Here is a 19,277-nt window from a genome sequence, read left to right as displayed (position 1 = left end):
TCCATTGAATTTGTGCATGAGAGAAGAAAAACTAATACAGTAGCACATTCTTTAGCAGCATGGGCAAGTTCTCTTGATGAAATGGAAATTCTCATTGAAGATTTTCCTTTATGTGTTTTTTCTTGTATTCAAACTGGTTGTAGTTCTTTAGCTCGTTAATACAAGTGTTTATTTATAAAAAAAAACATATGGAATTTTTGCACCAAATGCAAAGCACTAGTTAACTTATCTTAGTTGTTTTCAAAAGATGACAAGTTACTAAGTAGAGTTAGTAAGCTTCAAAATAGCTCCTAGATATTCGGTCCCTCATACACCACCAATGAAGTCGAGTCGATGCTACACACAAACTAATATAATCTGAATAGCTCCTAGCTGATCCCTAATACACCTATCCAGATCCTCATACCATTATTCAATTTGTGCAATCATCCATGGATCCATATGGAGATGTAACTGATCATTTGTATTGTTCTCATTCTAGTGCTCATGTCGCTCCGTCTCTCTTTGCTGATCAACTCGATGCACATCAACCATGCAATGTAACCAATCAAGATGTGCTTTCATTTGAGAATGACGATCATGATGATCATAGATATCGGTTGAGGTGGATTCTTTCGTGTGCCTGAAGTAGATGATTGTTCTCCATAATATGCGCATCCAACACTACTTAACCCGTAAAGTCTACGTTTCTTATTATGTCCTCCAATGGCCAAATAAAAAGTACCAACTAAGTCCAATATAATGACCTTTGTGCTCTCAAGTTGTGCAAACATACAAGTATATTTCTCCTAAATAGAATTATATCTTATGTCGGTATATAACTCATAAATATCTAACTTGATTAGTTAAACACCCCCTAAACCTGCCCCCATTCTAAGGGAATGCTGGTTATGAAAGGCCACCCATATAACTCATTAGTTAAAAATGAAACACATTGAGTAGTTAAAGATGTATTTACAAAAAAAAAAACAATTAAGTACATAGATGAAATTATGGGAACCCTTGATGACTTTGTAGAGAGCCAAACCACCTTGCAGCATGGAAAGAATGATGAGAAATACAGCAGCTAAAGCTGACATGATTATCCATAGACTTCCACAATACTTGTACCAGAATTCTGCACATCTAACATGCCAAATATTTCTATAATAAATCTCCACTTGGTTGCATACCTCCATCAAATAATCCTCTTGAAAGTAATACGAAATGTTCTTTCCTACTTCATTAAAGAAATTTACAAGTTCTTGATCTGTTCCAAAAAAATTCTCAATAATTTTCTTTTTCCGCAAGTATGCAGCATCAAGAGGTGTGTTAATGAGGTAACTGATAAAATTAAAATAAGAAGTGAAGTGGTTTGTGGAATCTTTAAAACTTTGTTTAAATGCTATGCAATTCAATATTAACGGGCTCATGATTTCACTTGTAGTTAAACATGGAATTTCTAGAATTCCATCTCTAAACTTGATGTCCAAAAAACTATCAATACCTTCTTCTTCACGTTTCTTGAACTTAATCCCAGCTTCTCGGAGCTTCTCAACTGGTTGAATGAATTGAAGTGAACCTTTCTTGTCTACATCAGTATGTGTGAAAAAAAATATAAACTTAATAAAAATAAATAAAAAGAGATAAAGAATCTGATAGCTATATCATGCTATAAGTTTGGTAAGGACTTCGTGATTTTAAGTGCGACACCATTTAGTTTTATTATTTTTTATTGTAATTGATTTTCTAGTTATATAAATAATTTTTTTTAGTGTTATTGGATCTTCTCACCACAAATTTAAATCAAATGTTTCTTCTTTACATTTTCGAGCAAACACATTGCTTTCACAGCCAATTTGGAACAAAGAACCCAACACCATTTTCATAATGAAGTATATGATTTAGTGTAGAGAAAATAAGAAAATCTTTGAGTGTATGGTAAATTTTATTTTATTTTTATATGAAATAAATATTAGTGTCTATTTTGGCCTCCTCTCATAGCTCCATTTTCACTCCAAATAATAGAAGTGTTTGTTTAGTGTTTAGAAACAACTTTTGATAGTTATTTCGGAAGGAAAATTAGCGAACTTCTACTAACTATAAACAACAAGAAATTGTAAACTGTGAGAGAAAATAAAAAAAATATATAAACGATTAAATACGAGTATAAATTTATATTGTTATTTTTATCTACCTCCAACTGTGTCTTCTTCAGACAATGATTGTGTTGAATCTCTTCTATCCATAGTATTCTCTTTATAGCAGGGTAGCCCGCCCAGAAGACAACTGCACCACCCATTTTTGTAGCTCCTTTTTTCTATTAAACTCCAAACAATAGAATATAACTGTTTATTGAAACTTGAGAAAAAACTACTAAAAGCTATTTTAGAGAAAAACTCAATAAACTTGTACCACCAAACTTAAAGAACTAAAAATAATAACAAAAAAATAAATACAAAAGAGTTGAATAATGAGTCTTTGTTTTTATTTTGCTTCTGTCATTTACCTTCAATAATATCTTTTTGAGCTAATGATTGTGTTGAAACTCTTCCATTCATAGTCTTTTCTTTCAAGGAGGATGACCCTACAGCCAACAATAGAATAAAAATGTTTAATTAGGAGAAAAAATCCTAATATAAATTTTAGAATAACTTCTATCGACAAACGTGAAAAGCTAATATATATCCACAATAGATAGTAAATATAAAATGTTGAATAATGAATGTTTGTTTTAACATTATTATTGTCATCTACCTCCAATTATATCTTTTTTAGATAATGATTGTGTTGAATCTCTTATGTCCATAATCTTTTCTTTAGGGGATGAATGCCCTATAGACGATAATAGCATAATAGTGTTTGGTTAGTATTGAGAAACAATCTCTTATAGCTATTTCGGATGGAAAATAAACTAAGTTCTACATGCAAACATTAAAAAGCTAACCACAATAACAAATAGTAGATATAAGCAGTTGAATAATGAGTGTGTTTTTATATTGTTATTGTAATCTACCTTCATCAGTATCGTTTTTAGATAACGATTCTATTGAATCTTTTCCGTCCGTAGTCTTTTCTTGAATGGAGGATGACACTATAAGAATAAAAGGGTTTAGTTTAGGCTTGGGAAACAGCTGCTAATAGCTGTTTTGGAAGAAAATTAGCTAACTTCTACCAGCAAACACTAACGTGTTAACATCAACAACAAACAATAAATATAAAAAAAGTTGAATAATAAGTGTGTGTTTTCATGTTGTTATTGTCACCTACCCCTATAATGTCTACTTTAGATAATGATTTTATTGAATCTTTTCTGTCCATAATGTATTCCGTAAGAGAGGATGGCCCTACGAGCAAAAATAAAATATAAGTGTTTGGTTAGAATTGAGAAATAATTTCTAGTGGGAATTTTGGAAGAAAATAAGCTAACTTCTACTTGCAAATAATCTAACATCAACATGAAACATTTGATATAAATGGTTGAATAATGAGTGTGTTTTTATGTGCGATTTTCATTTACCTGTAACATTATCTTCATTAGATAATGATTGTGTTGAATCTATTTCATCCATAACATTTTCTTTAAAGATTGAAGGCCCTACGTGCAATAATAGAGGGAAAATGTTTTGATTAGTATGAGAAATAATTGTTGAAAGAAAATTTGGAAGGAAAAACTACTAAATTATACCCGCAAATAATAAAGAGTTAAGAAGAATACAAGTATGAGATATAAGCAGTTGAAGAATAAATGTGTGTTTTTATATTGTTATTCTCATTTAAACTCCAATAGTATCTTTTTTTGGATAATTTTTTTTATTGAATCTCTTCCCTTCATAGTCATTTCAACAAGGGAGGACGGTGCTAAAAAAATTATAGATTAGAATTGTTTAGTTAGAATTGAGAAACAACTGCTACTAGCTATTTTGTTAGAAAAATTAAATAATCTCTACCAGTAAACTGTAAGATGCTAACATCAACAATAAAAAGATAGATATAAACAGTTAAATAGCAAGTGTGTATTTTTATATTGTTATTGTCATCTACCTACTATAGCATCTACTTTAGATAATTAATGTGTTAAATTTTTTCCATCTGTAGTGTTTTTTTTAAGGAAAGACAAACCCTACGAGTAAAAATAGAGTAGAAGTATTTGGTTAGGATCCAGAAATAGTTGCCAAAAATAATTTTTGAAGAAAAACCAGCTAACTTCTACTTGCAAACAGTAAAGAACTAACTTTCATTAGAGGATGAGGATGAGGCCCAAAAGGCAACAACAAAAGAAAAGTGTTTGGTTAGTATTGATAAATAACTGATCATAGTACCAATAAACAGTCTAAAGGCAACGATAATAATAAATAGTAGATAGAAGAAGTTGAATAATGAGTTTGTGTTTTTATATTGTTATTGTCATCTACCTCCAATGTTATCTTTTTTAGACCATGCATGTGTTGAATCTTTTTCGTTCTTAGTATTTTCTTTAGAGGATGAAGGCCCTATAGGCAACAATAGAAGAAAAGTGTTTTGTTAGTATTGAAAAATAATTGCTCATTGTACCAACAAATATTAAAAAGTAACAACAATAACAAATAGTAGATATACGCAATAATGAATGTGTGTTTTAAAAATTTTATGGTCACCTACCTCGAACATTATCTTTTTTGGATAATGATTGTGTTGAATCACTTCGATCCACATTCTTTTCTTTAAGGGAGGATGACCCTACGGACAATAATAAAATATAAATCACTTGTTAGGATTGAGAAATAACTCTTAATAGCTATTTTAGAAGAAAAATCAGCCAACTTTTACTACCAAATAGTAAAGAGCTAACATCAACAACATACAATAGATATAAATAGTTGAATAACAATTGTGTTTTTATATTGTTATTATCATCTACCTCCTACATTATTATAGTGATATTCTTCATCATCTACCTACTAGCTATTCTTGGAAGAAATATGAAGCATAGTGTTTTGTGGAATCTTTATAACATTGTTAAAATACTATGGAATTAAGTATTAATACTACTAATAATTTCACTTGTAGCTAAACATGACATTCTGAAAATTCCGTCTCTAAATTTGACGAGTTTGGTAAAGTTTGTAGAAATTGCGAGGTTAGTAAAATGTTAGTGTCCGTTTGGTTCTCATTCTAGTAGCTACTTTTTAATTTTTTCAGTCCAATCAACAAAATAAAAGTGTTTAGTTGGTATTGAAAAACAACTTTAGATATCTATTTCAGAAGGAAAACGATCTAAATTCTACCAGCTATCAATAATAACAAACAGTAAACTGTTAGCAACAAAAACAAACAGTAGACATAATAAGTTGAATAATGAGTGTGTGTTTTTATATTATTATTATTATATTTATCCAACTGTATCTTCTTTAGACAATGATTGTGTTGAATTTCTTGTTTTCTTAGTATTTTCTCTATGGATGGAAAGATGAATCACAAGATCAATTATAGTTTTCTTTTCATAGATCTTGTTTACACTCAAAACAATATGAACGAAAAATTTAGTTAGGATTGAGAAACAACTACTAAAAGCTATTTCGAAAGAAAATCAACTAATTTCTACCATCAAACATTAAAGAGTTAAAATAAACAACAAATAATAGATATAAATAGTTCAAAAACGCGTGTGTTTTCATAATTTTATTGTCATCTACCTCCAACATTAGCTTTATTAGATAATGATTCTTTTGACTCTCTTCCGTCCATACACTGTTGGAAAAAAAATCTAATTAGTAATGGATCAAGATTTTTATAACCGGAAAAAGCATTACAAATGGAGGTGTACTTGATGCACAAAGCTCAAATTAATTAACAAAAAAGAAGACACAAAGCTTGTATTGTTACATTTTTAATAGAATACAATTGTCCATATTGTGGAACTAAACACTCTTACGTTTTTTATAAAGAACCTCTCACATTGTTCTCGAACCTCTAGGAGTTCTTCAATGTATGGTTTTTTTCTTATCGAGTAGGCCTTCAAAAAATCAAACTCTATAATATTAGTTTCAATAAATGCGAACCTAATCCACTTATGGCAAGTCAAAACATAAAATGATATATACAAAAAGGCACTAACCTCATTCAAATCAATATTGCACTCTCCGTGTGATGTGACTATCTCAAACATGTATCTCATGACATAATAGTCACACTCCGTACTGCCGCTTTGTTGAGCACATTGGACTGGTTTGATAATTAAGTCCTTGTTACATTGTTTCGCTCCCTTGGACCCCTTATAAACATTGTATGAACTGTAAAACAATGAATCATATCAGAGTATAAAATATTATTACTCGTTATGATAACCAATTGCTTATTCATTTTTTAAGTAACCTTTTCATCATACTGGCCACTGTTAATCTTCGCGGTGACAAATCTTCAGCTCGAATAAGAGAATCAAACATATAAAGATAACCCTTAGATAGGTCAATCACAAAGAGAATCCAATGGCCGCTACATAAATGACAACATAGTTAATAAAGAAGTAGTGTGTACTATATATATCCAATGTTAGTTAATAAAATCATATAATGCATAAAGAGGTAATACATACTCTTCAAGGTATGGGGCCAAAATATATTTGCTCAGTTTTTTCTTCTTTCGAGCTACAAAGAAGAAAACATCGTTGGGATTAACATTTGGTTACCTTTTCCGTCGTTCATTTTTGCTTTTTCACTCCGAACTATAGAACAGAAGTAAAAAACAACTAATGATAGTAAACAATAAAATCTGCTAATTTCTACCAGCAAACAGTAAGGAGTTAACAAGAACAACAAATAAGAAGTTAAATAAAGAATATGTACTTTTATATTGTTATTATCATCTACCTTTAACCGTGTCTCTTTTAGTTTCGTCGCGGGAGGAGTGCCTCCGGGGCCGAATAGTGGACCCCCCATTTATATCCTTTTCTTTCTCATCGTTTTCCGATGGAGGTAGAAAAGTGGAGCAATAAAAATCAAGTATGTGTTTGCCCTTGTAGCCCTTGTACCTTTGGCAAAGAATGTTCAGATCAACATATCCGACACAGAATGATTAAATAACTTCAAGATGAGTTCCTGCAAGGAAGGAAGTAGAAATGCAAGAACTGGCAGGTGATCTGCAATAGATTTAGAATACAAAATTTCAAGAACGAATAAAGGAATCCGGCATCAAGTATCATCATTTCAATCAATTTATGACGGTTGTATTTGTCAATGTTCTCTGAATAACACTCCCTTATCTCCTTTTCTTTGATTGCTATGGCGTTGAAGAGATCATGAAGAGTGAGTTTGCCTTTTAGTCGATTGAGATTACCACGAATAATTCGCCATTTATGTTCTTCGATCATCTGGAGGTGTTTTTTCCATGGTAGTAAGGGCCGATGGAAACTATGGCAGGTTGAAAAGATTTGGAGTGAAGTTTCATAATGTTTTTAGGAACTCGGAAGATAGAACAACAAGTGCTATCAGCTTTGATGTGAAGCAATTTCGGTAATTTCTTTGATTTTTCCTCCATTGAACTTACCCACGCTGCGTCAATGCGACACTTGTGAAGGAGATTCTTCCTTTTCTTCATTTTTCTGGTTCTGCAAAGCTTGTCTTTGATCTCCAATTTCAATTTTCTGGCTCTGCAAAGCTTGTCTTTGATCTCCAATTTCAATTTTATGGTTCTGAGAAGCTTGTGTTTGATCTCCAATTTCAGTTTCCTGGTTCTGCGAAGCTTGTATTTTATCTCCAATTTCAATTTCATGGCTCTGCGAAGCTTGTGTTTGATCTCCAATTTCAGTTTGCTGGCTCTGCAAAGCTTGTGTTTGATCTCCAATTTCAATTTTATGGTTCTGCGAAGCTTGTGTTGGATCTCCAGTTTCACTTTCCTGGCTCTGCAAAGCTTCTGTTTGATCTCCAATTTCAATTCCCTGACTCTGCGAAGCTTGTGTTTGATCTCCAATTTCAATATCATGGCTCTGCGAAGGTTGTGTTTGATCTCCAATTTCAGCTTCCTGGATCTGCAAAGCTTGTGTTTGATCTCCAATTTCAATTTCCTGCGTGGGCGAAGCTTGTGTTTGATCTCCAATTTCAATTTTATGGCTCTGCGAAACTTGTGTTTGATCTCCAATTTCAATTTTATGGCTCGGCGAAACTTGTGTTTGATCTCCAATTTCAGTTTCATGGCTCTGAAAAGGAGGTTCTTCTTCTTCTTCAATTCCATGGCTCTCCAATTTGCAAAGGAGTTCCTTCTTCTTGTTCACATTCATGGTTTTTGGTAATCACAGCTGTGGTTGGGGGATTGCCTCCATTGTTTAATTTAAATTGTTTTTTTTTATAAAAAAATTAATAGTTTCATTGGTGGAATATGTGGGAAAAAAATATTCCAACAGACACCTACATATTGGAAATAATTGGTAACAAACAAAGTAAACAATATTATATATTTAGGTTAGAAATTATATATTTTATTATTTCTTTTAAGAAAAATAAGTTTCATTATAAGGGAAGCAAATATAAGAAACGTAAAATAAAATCTGGAAGGAGAGTATGGCACTTCACAAGTTCTGATAATAAATGAGAAGACCTATTTAAAGTATAAACCACCTTATTCGCAGAACGACCTATACATCTGACAGAAATGTCATTGATACTTGAAATAAAACTTTTATAATCGTCTATAATTGAACTATAAGAAGAAGGAAAGTATGTTTGATCAATATACTATATCACCGATAGTGCATCTGACCTCACCTCCATATCACATAAACTCTTGAGTTTGATCCACCTAATACCCCATTATGTAAACCTAATCATAGTAATTTGATTTTTTCCTTCTAATAATATTATTCTCCTTCTGTCCGTGGACTAGCCAACACAATGTTGGTGAACCACGTAAATCTGTGTTTTTCGATTGCTTGTTTATTTATCTTTCATTAATTCCGCACAACAGCAACTCTGACACATCGCCCTTCTCCATCTTCATCTAATCGTCCACCACCACCTAAAAGGAAGCACAGAAAATAAAGAATCCTATATGATCAGTTTGAAGCAACTCCACCGGGCGGGCAGTGTTTTCTTCTATTTTCATTTCAATTTAGACTTAGCTTTGTGTGTCAAATATCAGAAAGAATCATTTTGAAATAATTTATTTGCGTGGATTTTAATTGAGTTGAAATTATGGGCAGCTTTCAACATGGCGTCTTGGATATCATTCTACTTTAACAACAATACGGCTTCCTTAACGCACACCGCCTCAGCCACCAAGACTTTTGCTTAACTGGGGATCAGACATGAGTAACGCACATATGTTCCGAGAAAGTAAGTCTTCTTATGTCCCCTAATCTCCTAATCTTCCAAATCAAGCTTTAAAGAGGGTGTACCAAACTTTGACAACTTAGAGCAATCTTAGGCTTTAACAATTATATCACATTGTAACAATATTTTGAGTCTCTTACAGTTCAAATTTCGAAATGATTATTATTAGTAATTTGTTCTTCTATGTCTTACCTTTCCACAACATTTTGAAACGTCTCAATCCGAGTTCAAAATAATTAAAATACGAAAATATGTCAAATCTACCAACAATGTGAACAAAGGACTTTACCCTTTCAGCAGCCACCTCGGCAAGGTGTAGGAACTTAAGTGAATAAAACTCACTTAAGTTCTACCTCGGCGAATGAAAACAGACGAAGATGACTTAGATATATAAAATGATGAAGGTATAAGAAAACTATCATCATAGCTTATTAAAATGGTATGAAACAAATAGTAATTAAGCACGAAAATTCTATAAATTACGACCATAACAACACTGTCAAACCTAAGATTTGTTTTCCCTCAAGCAAAGAAGAGTTGAAAATAGAATTTTATATCGTCGAATAATTTGATGTAGGGACATGAATTATTTTAGATGAAAATGTACAAAAATTCTATATTCAAATCTCTGAATATTTGAATGAAAGGCAAACTGCACTTGGAAATATAGAAAAACGCTTGGTAGCATTGGGTTATACTCGGTTGTGAATATTAACACAGTTGGCTTCTTTTAGTAGTGGCAGCCAGAGAACAATGATATTTGTACCAGTTAGACGTTAATAATGTGTTTTTATGGTCGATAAAATGATGAAGTATATATGGGATTACCTCAAGTTTTCAAGGAAACAGATCCTAATGAAGTTTGTAGATTAAGTAAGTATATTTTCGGATTCAATCAAGCTAGCAGACAATGTAATACAAAACTTATTTCTTCATTATTGGCCTAAAGAATTAGTCCCTTTTCAATTACTAGTGTATCATTAAGAATAAAATTCCAAGATTACATGTCTAGTAATTTATGTTGGTGATGTGCTTTTTTTAATCTTTATTCTTATACTTTGCAATAAAAGTTATAATATGCTTCTGAAAAATAAAATTTATTTTATGGGCTAACAGCAGTGAATAAATTTTTGGATGATAACTTAAAGATCAAAGTCATAGGAAGTTTAAAGTTTCTTCCAAGAATCGAGGTTTCAAGAATAAAATTGATATTCTTCTTAACCAAAGGAAATACACGTTAAATTTATTGTCTGATGCAAGGTTATTAGCATCAAAGCCATCAACTATTTCAACGATGCTTCAACATGACCCTTTTAAACAAATGGTGTTTGATTAATGACATTACGTCGTATGTAAACTGTTTTTTTTATTGATGTATACATAGAGAAGGCTAGTTGGGAGCTTAATTTATCTAACGAAAACCATACCTCATATTAATTTTACAGTATGTCAGTTAGTCACATTTTGGAGTCTCCTACTGATGTTCATTACCAAGGAGCACTGAAAGTTCGAAAGTGTATCAAAAGTAATCGTGCTTAAGAATTGTTTTTTCCTGATAATTCCACAATGCAGCTTTGAGTATTTAGTTATCCATATTGAGCGGGTTGTCCTAATATAATAAGATAGGTTTCTTGTTATGCTATTTTCTAAGGAGATGTTTGATTTCATGGAAAAGTAAAAAACAATATGTAGTTTCTGGCTACTTAAGCACTAAATGTCACAACATGTGAAATATAATGGTTGATGTATTTGATAACTTTAATAGGATATTCATCTTCAACATCTAATGTTTTGTATTATTATAACAAATTTGCCATTTATTTATCTCGTAACATAACACTTAATGAAAGGTCCAATCATATTAAAATTGATTGTCATTTCTTACGAAAGAGTCGAAGGTGGTCTTGTTCGTATAATGACAATTAGAACTCAACAACAATTGGCATATATCCTTACGAAACCTCTTCAAGTAAAGGTTTTTGCATAAGTGATGAACAAACTTGCTCCATTAAACTTACATTGTCTAAATTGAGGGGGGGGGGGGGGGGGGGGGGTAATATTAGTTAAGGTTATTTATGGTGGTTAATTAGGTTTTTACCATTTACGTTTTTTCTTTAGTTAATCTATTCTTAATGTTACCGTTACACTCAACGGGATTCTTGACTACGTAAGCCTTGTGTAGGTATTTAATGACTAATGATTCAATATATACAAGGGACAATTACAAAACTAGCACCTTTTAAGGGGTTAGTTTTCATTTCTAACACACTTTCAAAATCTCACTAAAACTAACACATTTCATTAACTAATTTCCAACCTTACCCTCATCTCTAACCTTTTAATAACGCTGTCTTCCCCCCATTTTTCTCTTTTCTTCCTGCGCTCTCTCTCTCTCTCTTTCTGTCTCTCTCTCTCTAAAGAACGTGATCAATTTACAGCTAACGATCAACAATCAATCCCACCCACAGTGTGTGCTTCAAGATTTTATACACAATCATGTAAGTTTTTCATTTATTTACAATATTGAAAGCTTCGTCCTATTCATTGTTGATGTATCGGTTTGTTTCTTTGAAAACCAATGTATATCGTTGTTGTCGTCTATTCATGCTATTACTGTTCGTGTGAAACCCTAAAATGAGTGACATTGTTGTAAGAAGATGCACTTGAATTGGAACTTCAATCTGCGATTTTATCGACAGTGTCGATTATTGTCGATACTGTCGATATGAATGTCGATACAAGATTCATATCGACATACAGAGATGTGTGATTTTCCATTCTAAATCATAAAATTCAAACACAAAGCACATAAAACATAACCATAATTTTTATATTATATATTAAAAAGGAAAGAAATATATAAAACATTAAAAAACGAAAAAAACATAGTAACAAACACAAAACAAATAAACAAAAAAAAAACAAACACAGAACAACTAATATAAACGTAAACATTAAAAACAAAACAAAAAAAACACAATTATTGGTACTCAGGACCCATTAACACCTCAGCGTAGTCCTTCTTGGATTTCTCCAAGTCCCGCTTGAGGCGCCTTACTGTCCTCCTCAGCCGCCTGTTTTGGGCCATGACTGACTCCAGAAGGTCAGAGGTTTCTTTTGCAGCCCAAGACATGGTGTGTGCCATGCCCCTCATGAACCTGACGATTTCGTCCGTGTCTCCATCACGGAACGAGAGGATGAAAGCAGCCATGAGTTCTTCGAACTCATGCAAAGGATGAGGTGGTGGTGGTGGCGACTGTGGTGATCCCGGTGGTGTCGCTACCATTGTTTTTGGATAACCTTGAGAACTGAAGAGTTTACTAGAATGAATAGTAAAGTATGAACAGGTAATGAGTCTATTTGTAGATGAAGGAAATGTAATATGCATGGGGAATCTCAACAGACTATAGAGTGATATTCGAATAAGAGTGACATTCGAAGAAGAGTGAAAGTCAAATTAATCATTACCTGCATTTAATGCTCACTAATAGAGTATTCTAGAAAAACGTTTATTCATATTCCGTCGATATACGTCGATATATAAGCCGTATCGACATTCATACCGATAATACTTCGCATATACGTGCCGATAGGTGTCGAACTCTATGTTGTATCGGCATATATCGACGTATTTAATTCTTAGAGTGGTAGTCAAAGTGATCATTACATGCATTTAAGGCACCGCTTAACAGATCATTCTAGAAAAACGGCTATTCATATTCCGTCGATATACGTCGATATATGAGCCGTATCGACGTCTATGCACCGATATGTGTCTATATGCAAGTTGCATCGACATATATCGGCATATCTTATAGTTTGAAGTGTGAATACTAATAATATATAATTTACGTTAACTTTCTTCGTTTAGTTACAATAATATATAATATACTTCTGTGTTTATGTTAATGCAGAAATATGTCCACCCCGAATATTTGTCTGTGTATGGTTTCGTGGGATGGAGAATGGAAAAAAGAGGGGCCCATGGACACTATGATATACGTTGGTGGTCAATCTAAGGTGCTCCATTTTTCAACCCCAACTGATTACCAAACGTTGAGAGATAGAATTCACGCTTCCCTGAATGTTGATGCAACCTGTTTTGACATACAAATGGCAATGCACACAACATACGGTCCAAATAAACTTTTTGGACGATTAGCACAAATTGTGGATGACAGTGATATAGCTGGTTTCGTTGAGTTTTGTAGATGGAATAAACCCGATGTGATGCCATTATATGTGACTATGACTTATCGAACAAGTGTTGCGGAAGTAAGGCGACCAATGGTTGCTTAAGTAAGGCGTCAAAATGTTGCGGAAGTAAAACGTCCAATTGTTGGAGAAGTAAGACGACCAACTGTTGGTGAATTATGTCCACAAAATGTTGCTGAAGCAGAGGCAACCAGAATAAGTTATTGTGTACCTAACATAGAAATTCGGACTCGTGGTCCGGGAAAACATGTCATGAATCCATATACCCAATCTCCTCTTGGGCTAGACGATATTACATTGGATCACAATTGTGGGTATGATAATGTAGTGCACGGGGATGATCAAGGATATGGTAATGGATGTGATAACGATGACCATAGATACGATAACGACTACAATGGATTTGACAATGATGATCACGTATATGATAACGATCATCGCCAAATATCCGTTTCAGAACCATCGATTGATAATGTTCAACCAAGTTTGCATGAGATTGATGATGATGCAAGAATGAGAAGGAGAACGGATCCATTTCGTTTTGTTCCACAAGTACTAGAGGATGTAGACATTCCGATCAAAAGTACAGAATCTTCCGGGGGTGATGGGTTGAAGGCGCATGATATGTTCAAAAGCAAACGAGAACTGCAAGATGCACTTGGGAGATATTCAATTGATAACATGTTCGAATGGAAGGTGCACAAATCAACTAAGTCATTGTTTGAGGTCCAATGCAAGCATGTTGACACATGCAAGTGGCGGGCTAGAGGTGGAGTCATACTCGGTTCAGATATGTTCATGCTCCGGAGAATTGACAGTATGGAAATGGCAATTGTCACAATTTCCATGCAGACATGTATGTAAGATTGCATCCATGCATCGATTAGAGAATGCATATCCGTGGGTGCATCGATACTACAAAAATGAGACTGTACGATTGTCGTACCATGAACCCATACATCCACTAGGCCACCAGTCTGAATGGAAAGTTTGTGAACCTCCTAAGCGGGTGCTTCCTCCTAAAAAGGCTGCGCCTAGAGTGGGACGTCCGAGAAATCAAAGCCGAATACCGTCAAGGGGCGAGGAGGTAACTCCGACAAGGTGCACCAGATGCGAGCATACGGGTCATAATCGAGCGACTTATACTAGTATGTTACGAGTTCCATCTCAGCTTCCACCAACAATCTCGAGTGAAGCAAGCTGTTCTAAAAACTCTCCTGGCAAATAGTGTACTCTATCTTCTGTATTGTTACTTTGTATTGATAATTTGTGTATTGATAACTGTTGTATTGTTAATTTGTATTGATAACTGCTGTATTGTTAATTTGTGTACTTTTTTCCATCATAATTAAACGATTAAGAGTTTGTGCCTTTTGAATCAGGAGTTCACGCAACAACATGGCGTATATACCCGTCGATATGAACCCATATCGACCTTGTACACGCCGATATGTTACCATATCGGCTATGTCCACGCCTTCCATGACCCCATATGTCCCTACGTACTCGCCGATAAAGTTCCATATCGGCATCCATATACGCCGATATGTTCCCATATGTCCACGTTAACGCAGATATGATTCCATATCGACCTTGCAGAAGCCGATATATTACCATATGTCACACGTTAACGCAGATAAGGATCCATATACATTTATAAGTTACCAACAAGATGTCACCAATAATATACATTTATAAGTTACCAACAAACATTTACATGTTAGAATAGATTACAAGCCAAGCAAATTAGGCATTGGAATAAGATCATTCTGGTCCAACAATCTTTGGTTAAAGAGTTCCAAGCACACCCGCAGTCTATAGAAACGTCCATCAAACCCAGAGAAGCCATAATCCGTACATAATGGCCCTTTTTCAACATAATGCTGAGCAAACAAGCATAGGAAGACACCACAATCATTGGACTTGCGCAGCTGTTATGGGCACCCGCGAGGCCCCTCCACTTTATCAATCGATTGCCGTTATCAGGCCGCCCACTTTTCTTCCAAAACTCGGCCTCTTCCATTGCTCTTGTCATGATACGAAACCGGGGTTCAAGCCATTTGTCTATTGATTCGTTGGATGCATTTGACTCCAGACTATCATAGAACTCCATCCTCATTTCTTCCACGTAGAACACACCGAGTAACCAGTGTTCTCCTTTATAGTTGATGGGTATTAGCACATGTTTAACCTCATACCAGGGCCGACTGTGAAACTCTTTCATCCCAGTGATTCGTTGCACAAACATCTTGGATTGTCCCCATTTGCCGGGTTTGTCATAATTCTTGGTCATATTTGCAAACTCCATAAAGCCAAAGAAATTTGAGTCGATGGCAGTCCAATCCTGACTTTGATGGACGTATTTACCGTTTAATAACCACAAAAATGCATTTACAAGCTGCAACACACATGCACAAATAAGTACAAACACAACACATACAAAGTGAAGAATATAAACGAACAACTTGGAAAGTGAGCAATATCTTACTTGGCTGTCTATATACTTTCCAGTTATCTCTGCCTCTTCAAACCACGATACAGTCTGACCCCAATCGGTTCCACCTAACGTCCTCAGCTGATCGCGAGGGGTACTCTTCTTCCAGTCGTCATATGATTCTAGGAGGTGTCCTTTTATACGATCGCGACCATCGTGTTGTTCCACGGGGTACTTTGCATCATCATCATCATCAAAGTGATATTCCATCCGAGGATCAGTGAATGGTGACTTAACGTCTTTCCCACGTTTCTTTTCTCGCTGGGGTCTACATTTCACGTCTTCCTCCTTGATGTTTACATCCCTTCCTCTTCCTCTTCCTCTCCCTCTTCTTCCTCCTCTTGTTCCTCTTCCTCCCATTCCATCCCTTCTTCCTGCATCCCTTACCCCCACTCCTCTCCCTCTCCCTCCTCCTCTACCTCCTCTATTACCCTGCCCTTCCTCCTCATGTTTAACCTCGATAGTCAAATCTTCTATTTCTCCTTTGTCTTCACGTATAGGTAAAGACGATTGGACAACTTGGTTAACCAGAAGAGTAAGCTGTCCATGATCGATATCAGCATCATGGCCATCATGGCTCTCATCCTGTTAAAACACCAAATAGAGACACAAATTAGTCATTGTGAATTCAGTTAAAAGCACCACCTTAAACGTTAAAAACAAACTTACATCAATCATTATAACAATTTCCCTCTCCTGCTGCTTCTTCTCCCTTTCCTCCTGTTCTTTCTTAGCCCTCTCCTCCTGATCTTTCTTCTCCATCTCCTCCTGCTGCTTCTTCTCCCTTTCCTCCTGTTCTTTCTTAGCCCTCTCATCCTGATCTTTTTTCTCCTTCTCCTCATGCTCTTTCTTAGCCCTCTCCTCCTGATCTTTCTTCTCCTTCTCCTCTTGATCTTTCTTCTCCCATCTCATACATATCAACGTCCCGTTGTGACTTTAGTTCCTGCACATTACGTTCTACAACGGACAATCTATTTACAAGGGCAGTAAGTTTCCTATCTTGCTGACCAAACTATTCAGTTATCATCTTCTCTTGCTCATCAAACTTGGCATTCATCTTCTTCTCGTGCTCATCAAACATCCTCCTCAGTAGTCGTTCAAGACCAAAGTGTTTCTTCTTCTGGACAGGTACTCTAGGTGAGACAATGAAGGCATTTTCATCATATCAGTCTCAGATTCACTGGCATCCTCTACATCAACATATCCGCCTTCATATGTACCCAATCCCCCATGTTCCTCCTTTTCCATGCCTTCATCCTCTTGCTCCTCTTTCCCCTCTTCTTCCACCTCCTTCCCCTTTGCAACCTCTTGCCCTTTTTCCTCCTCTTGCCCCTTTTCCTCCTCTTGCACCTTTTCCAAATCGGTAAAGACATGGTCATAATTACAATGCAGACCATCCACATGTTTTACTAGATGATCATACCATGAGCTTTCTTTCTCAGTGTCTTCAGCTGTAAGTTTCGTGGCATTTGGTTTTACACCCGACTAAAAATACAAATGTACAAATAAACAAGTCGGTCAGATGTATAGCACAATAGTGACATATATAGGCACAATGCTTGGTCAACTTACTTCAAAAATGGTTAGGACTTTGGGCAATTTAGCGATAGCGGTCTTTTTCCATCGTAGCCATCGTGGGATGCGAGTTCCTTTCTTCTCATACCATGTCCGGGTGGCATCCCATACTTCCAACAACCAAGCCTGCAACAAAGTTCCAATTCATTATTTATGCCTATTACCAACATTTCCCGTATACAGAATATACACACATCATACCTGAAATACGTATGCAAAACCATATAGGTTGTATGAGACACGGTTAATCCTTAAATTCTCCCTATAAGCGATCAATTGATCAATTCGGTCTTTTCCACCACCTATCCCATTAACAAGAGACCTGTAGGTCACATCCCAGCCACAAACACCCCATGGGAACTCGTTAAACAATCTTGGAAATTCAGCAAGTTCTAACACCCAACGAAGAACTTTTTTTTTGCGAGTGTTATCCAACACACAGCCAATGGCAAAATACAACATGGCAAATGAAACTGCATCCTGGTCAGACTGATCCTTCCAAACAGTTTGCAGCATAATTGTTTCCACGTCTTTATAGGATGGTGTAGGGATGCCTTAAACATTGATAAAAACACAAATGTGTTGCCTGCTGATGTTTCTCTCCAAATTTCAAAATCATCTCTTCCCACTCAAAATTCCCCGTCTACTTCTTCTACCTTAATAACCACTTCACAAAACACAACATTACCTTCCTCTTCTCTAAATCCCAGCCATATTTCCCTTAAAAGAGTCTAAAAAAACCGAAGTGGTTGGACGATTTTGTTTGCTGCACTTTTTCTCCCAACACACATGAGATACCTGAAATTTCAATTTTTAGCCCTGATCATCTCACTTTTGTTTCTAATGTCTCCATTGATAAAGAGCCAAAGGATTATCAAGAAGCTTGTACTGATCCGAGATGGGTTCAAGCCATGGATGCTGAACTTCTTGCATTGGAACAGAATGCAACTTGGTCATGTGTTGATCTGCCCCAAGGAAAAAGATGTATCCGTTCTAGATGGGCATATAAAATCAAGCGCAAGCCAAATGGAGAAGTGGAACGTTTTAAGGCTCGGTTAGTGGCAAAAGGGTATAATCAATTACAAGGTATTGATTACCATGAATCTTTCAGTCCGGTTGCTAAAAATGTCACAGTTCGTTTAATGATTGCAATTGCTTCTGCTAAAGGGTGGCCTCTTCACCAAATAGATGTAAATAACGCCTATTTACATGGTTATTTGGAGGAAGATTTATATTTGGCACCACCAGACGGATATACTAAGTGTCTTGTTGGAAAAGTTTGTAAACTTGTCAAGTCTCTATACGGACTCAAACAGGCGGGTAGACAATGGCATAAGGAAATTTCACAGAAGTTAATTGATTTTGGATTTTCTCGATCACACCATGATCATTGCTTCTTCACCAAACACACCAAAATAGGTTCAATTTTTCTAGTTATCTATGTTGATGATATTTTGATAACTAGTCCTCAAGAAACTCATGTTGCTGAAGTAAAAGAATATTTACATGGCTTGTTTACTATAAAAGATATGGGAGCTGTCAAGTATTTTTTGGGTATTGAATTTACCAGGTCTGCTGATGGAACTCTTCTTTCACAGACTAAATATATCAAAGATATTCTATCAGATGCTAGTTTAGATAATGCTAATCCAGTGGCTAGTCCAATGTCTCATGGGATAGTTTTAACTGACCCAGGCGAATTACTGTCGCAG

The 19,277-nt window shown here is 35.2% G+C and overlaps 1 pseudogene; it reads right to left on the bottom strand.

The window, feature by feature from the left end:
• Positions 1–873: 873 nt before the first annotated feature.
• LOC136222516 (uncharacterized) lies at positions 874–8,235 on the bottom strand (annotated as a pseudogene).
• Positions 8,236–19,277: the final 11,042 nt, after the last annotated feature.

This window comes from Euphorbia lathyris, chromosome 3, assembly GCF_963576675.1.
Source record: "Euphorbia lathyris chromosome 3, ddEupLath1.1, whole genome shotgun sequence".
In the NCBI taxonomy this organism is placed as follows: Eukaryota; Viridiplantae; Streptophyta; class Magnoliopsida; order Malpighiales; family Euphorbiaceae; genus Euphorbia; species Euphorbia lathyris.
Note: the sequence above shows the minus strand (reverse complement) of the source record. Positions and strands in the feature narration are given on the sequence as shown.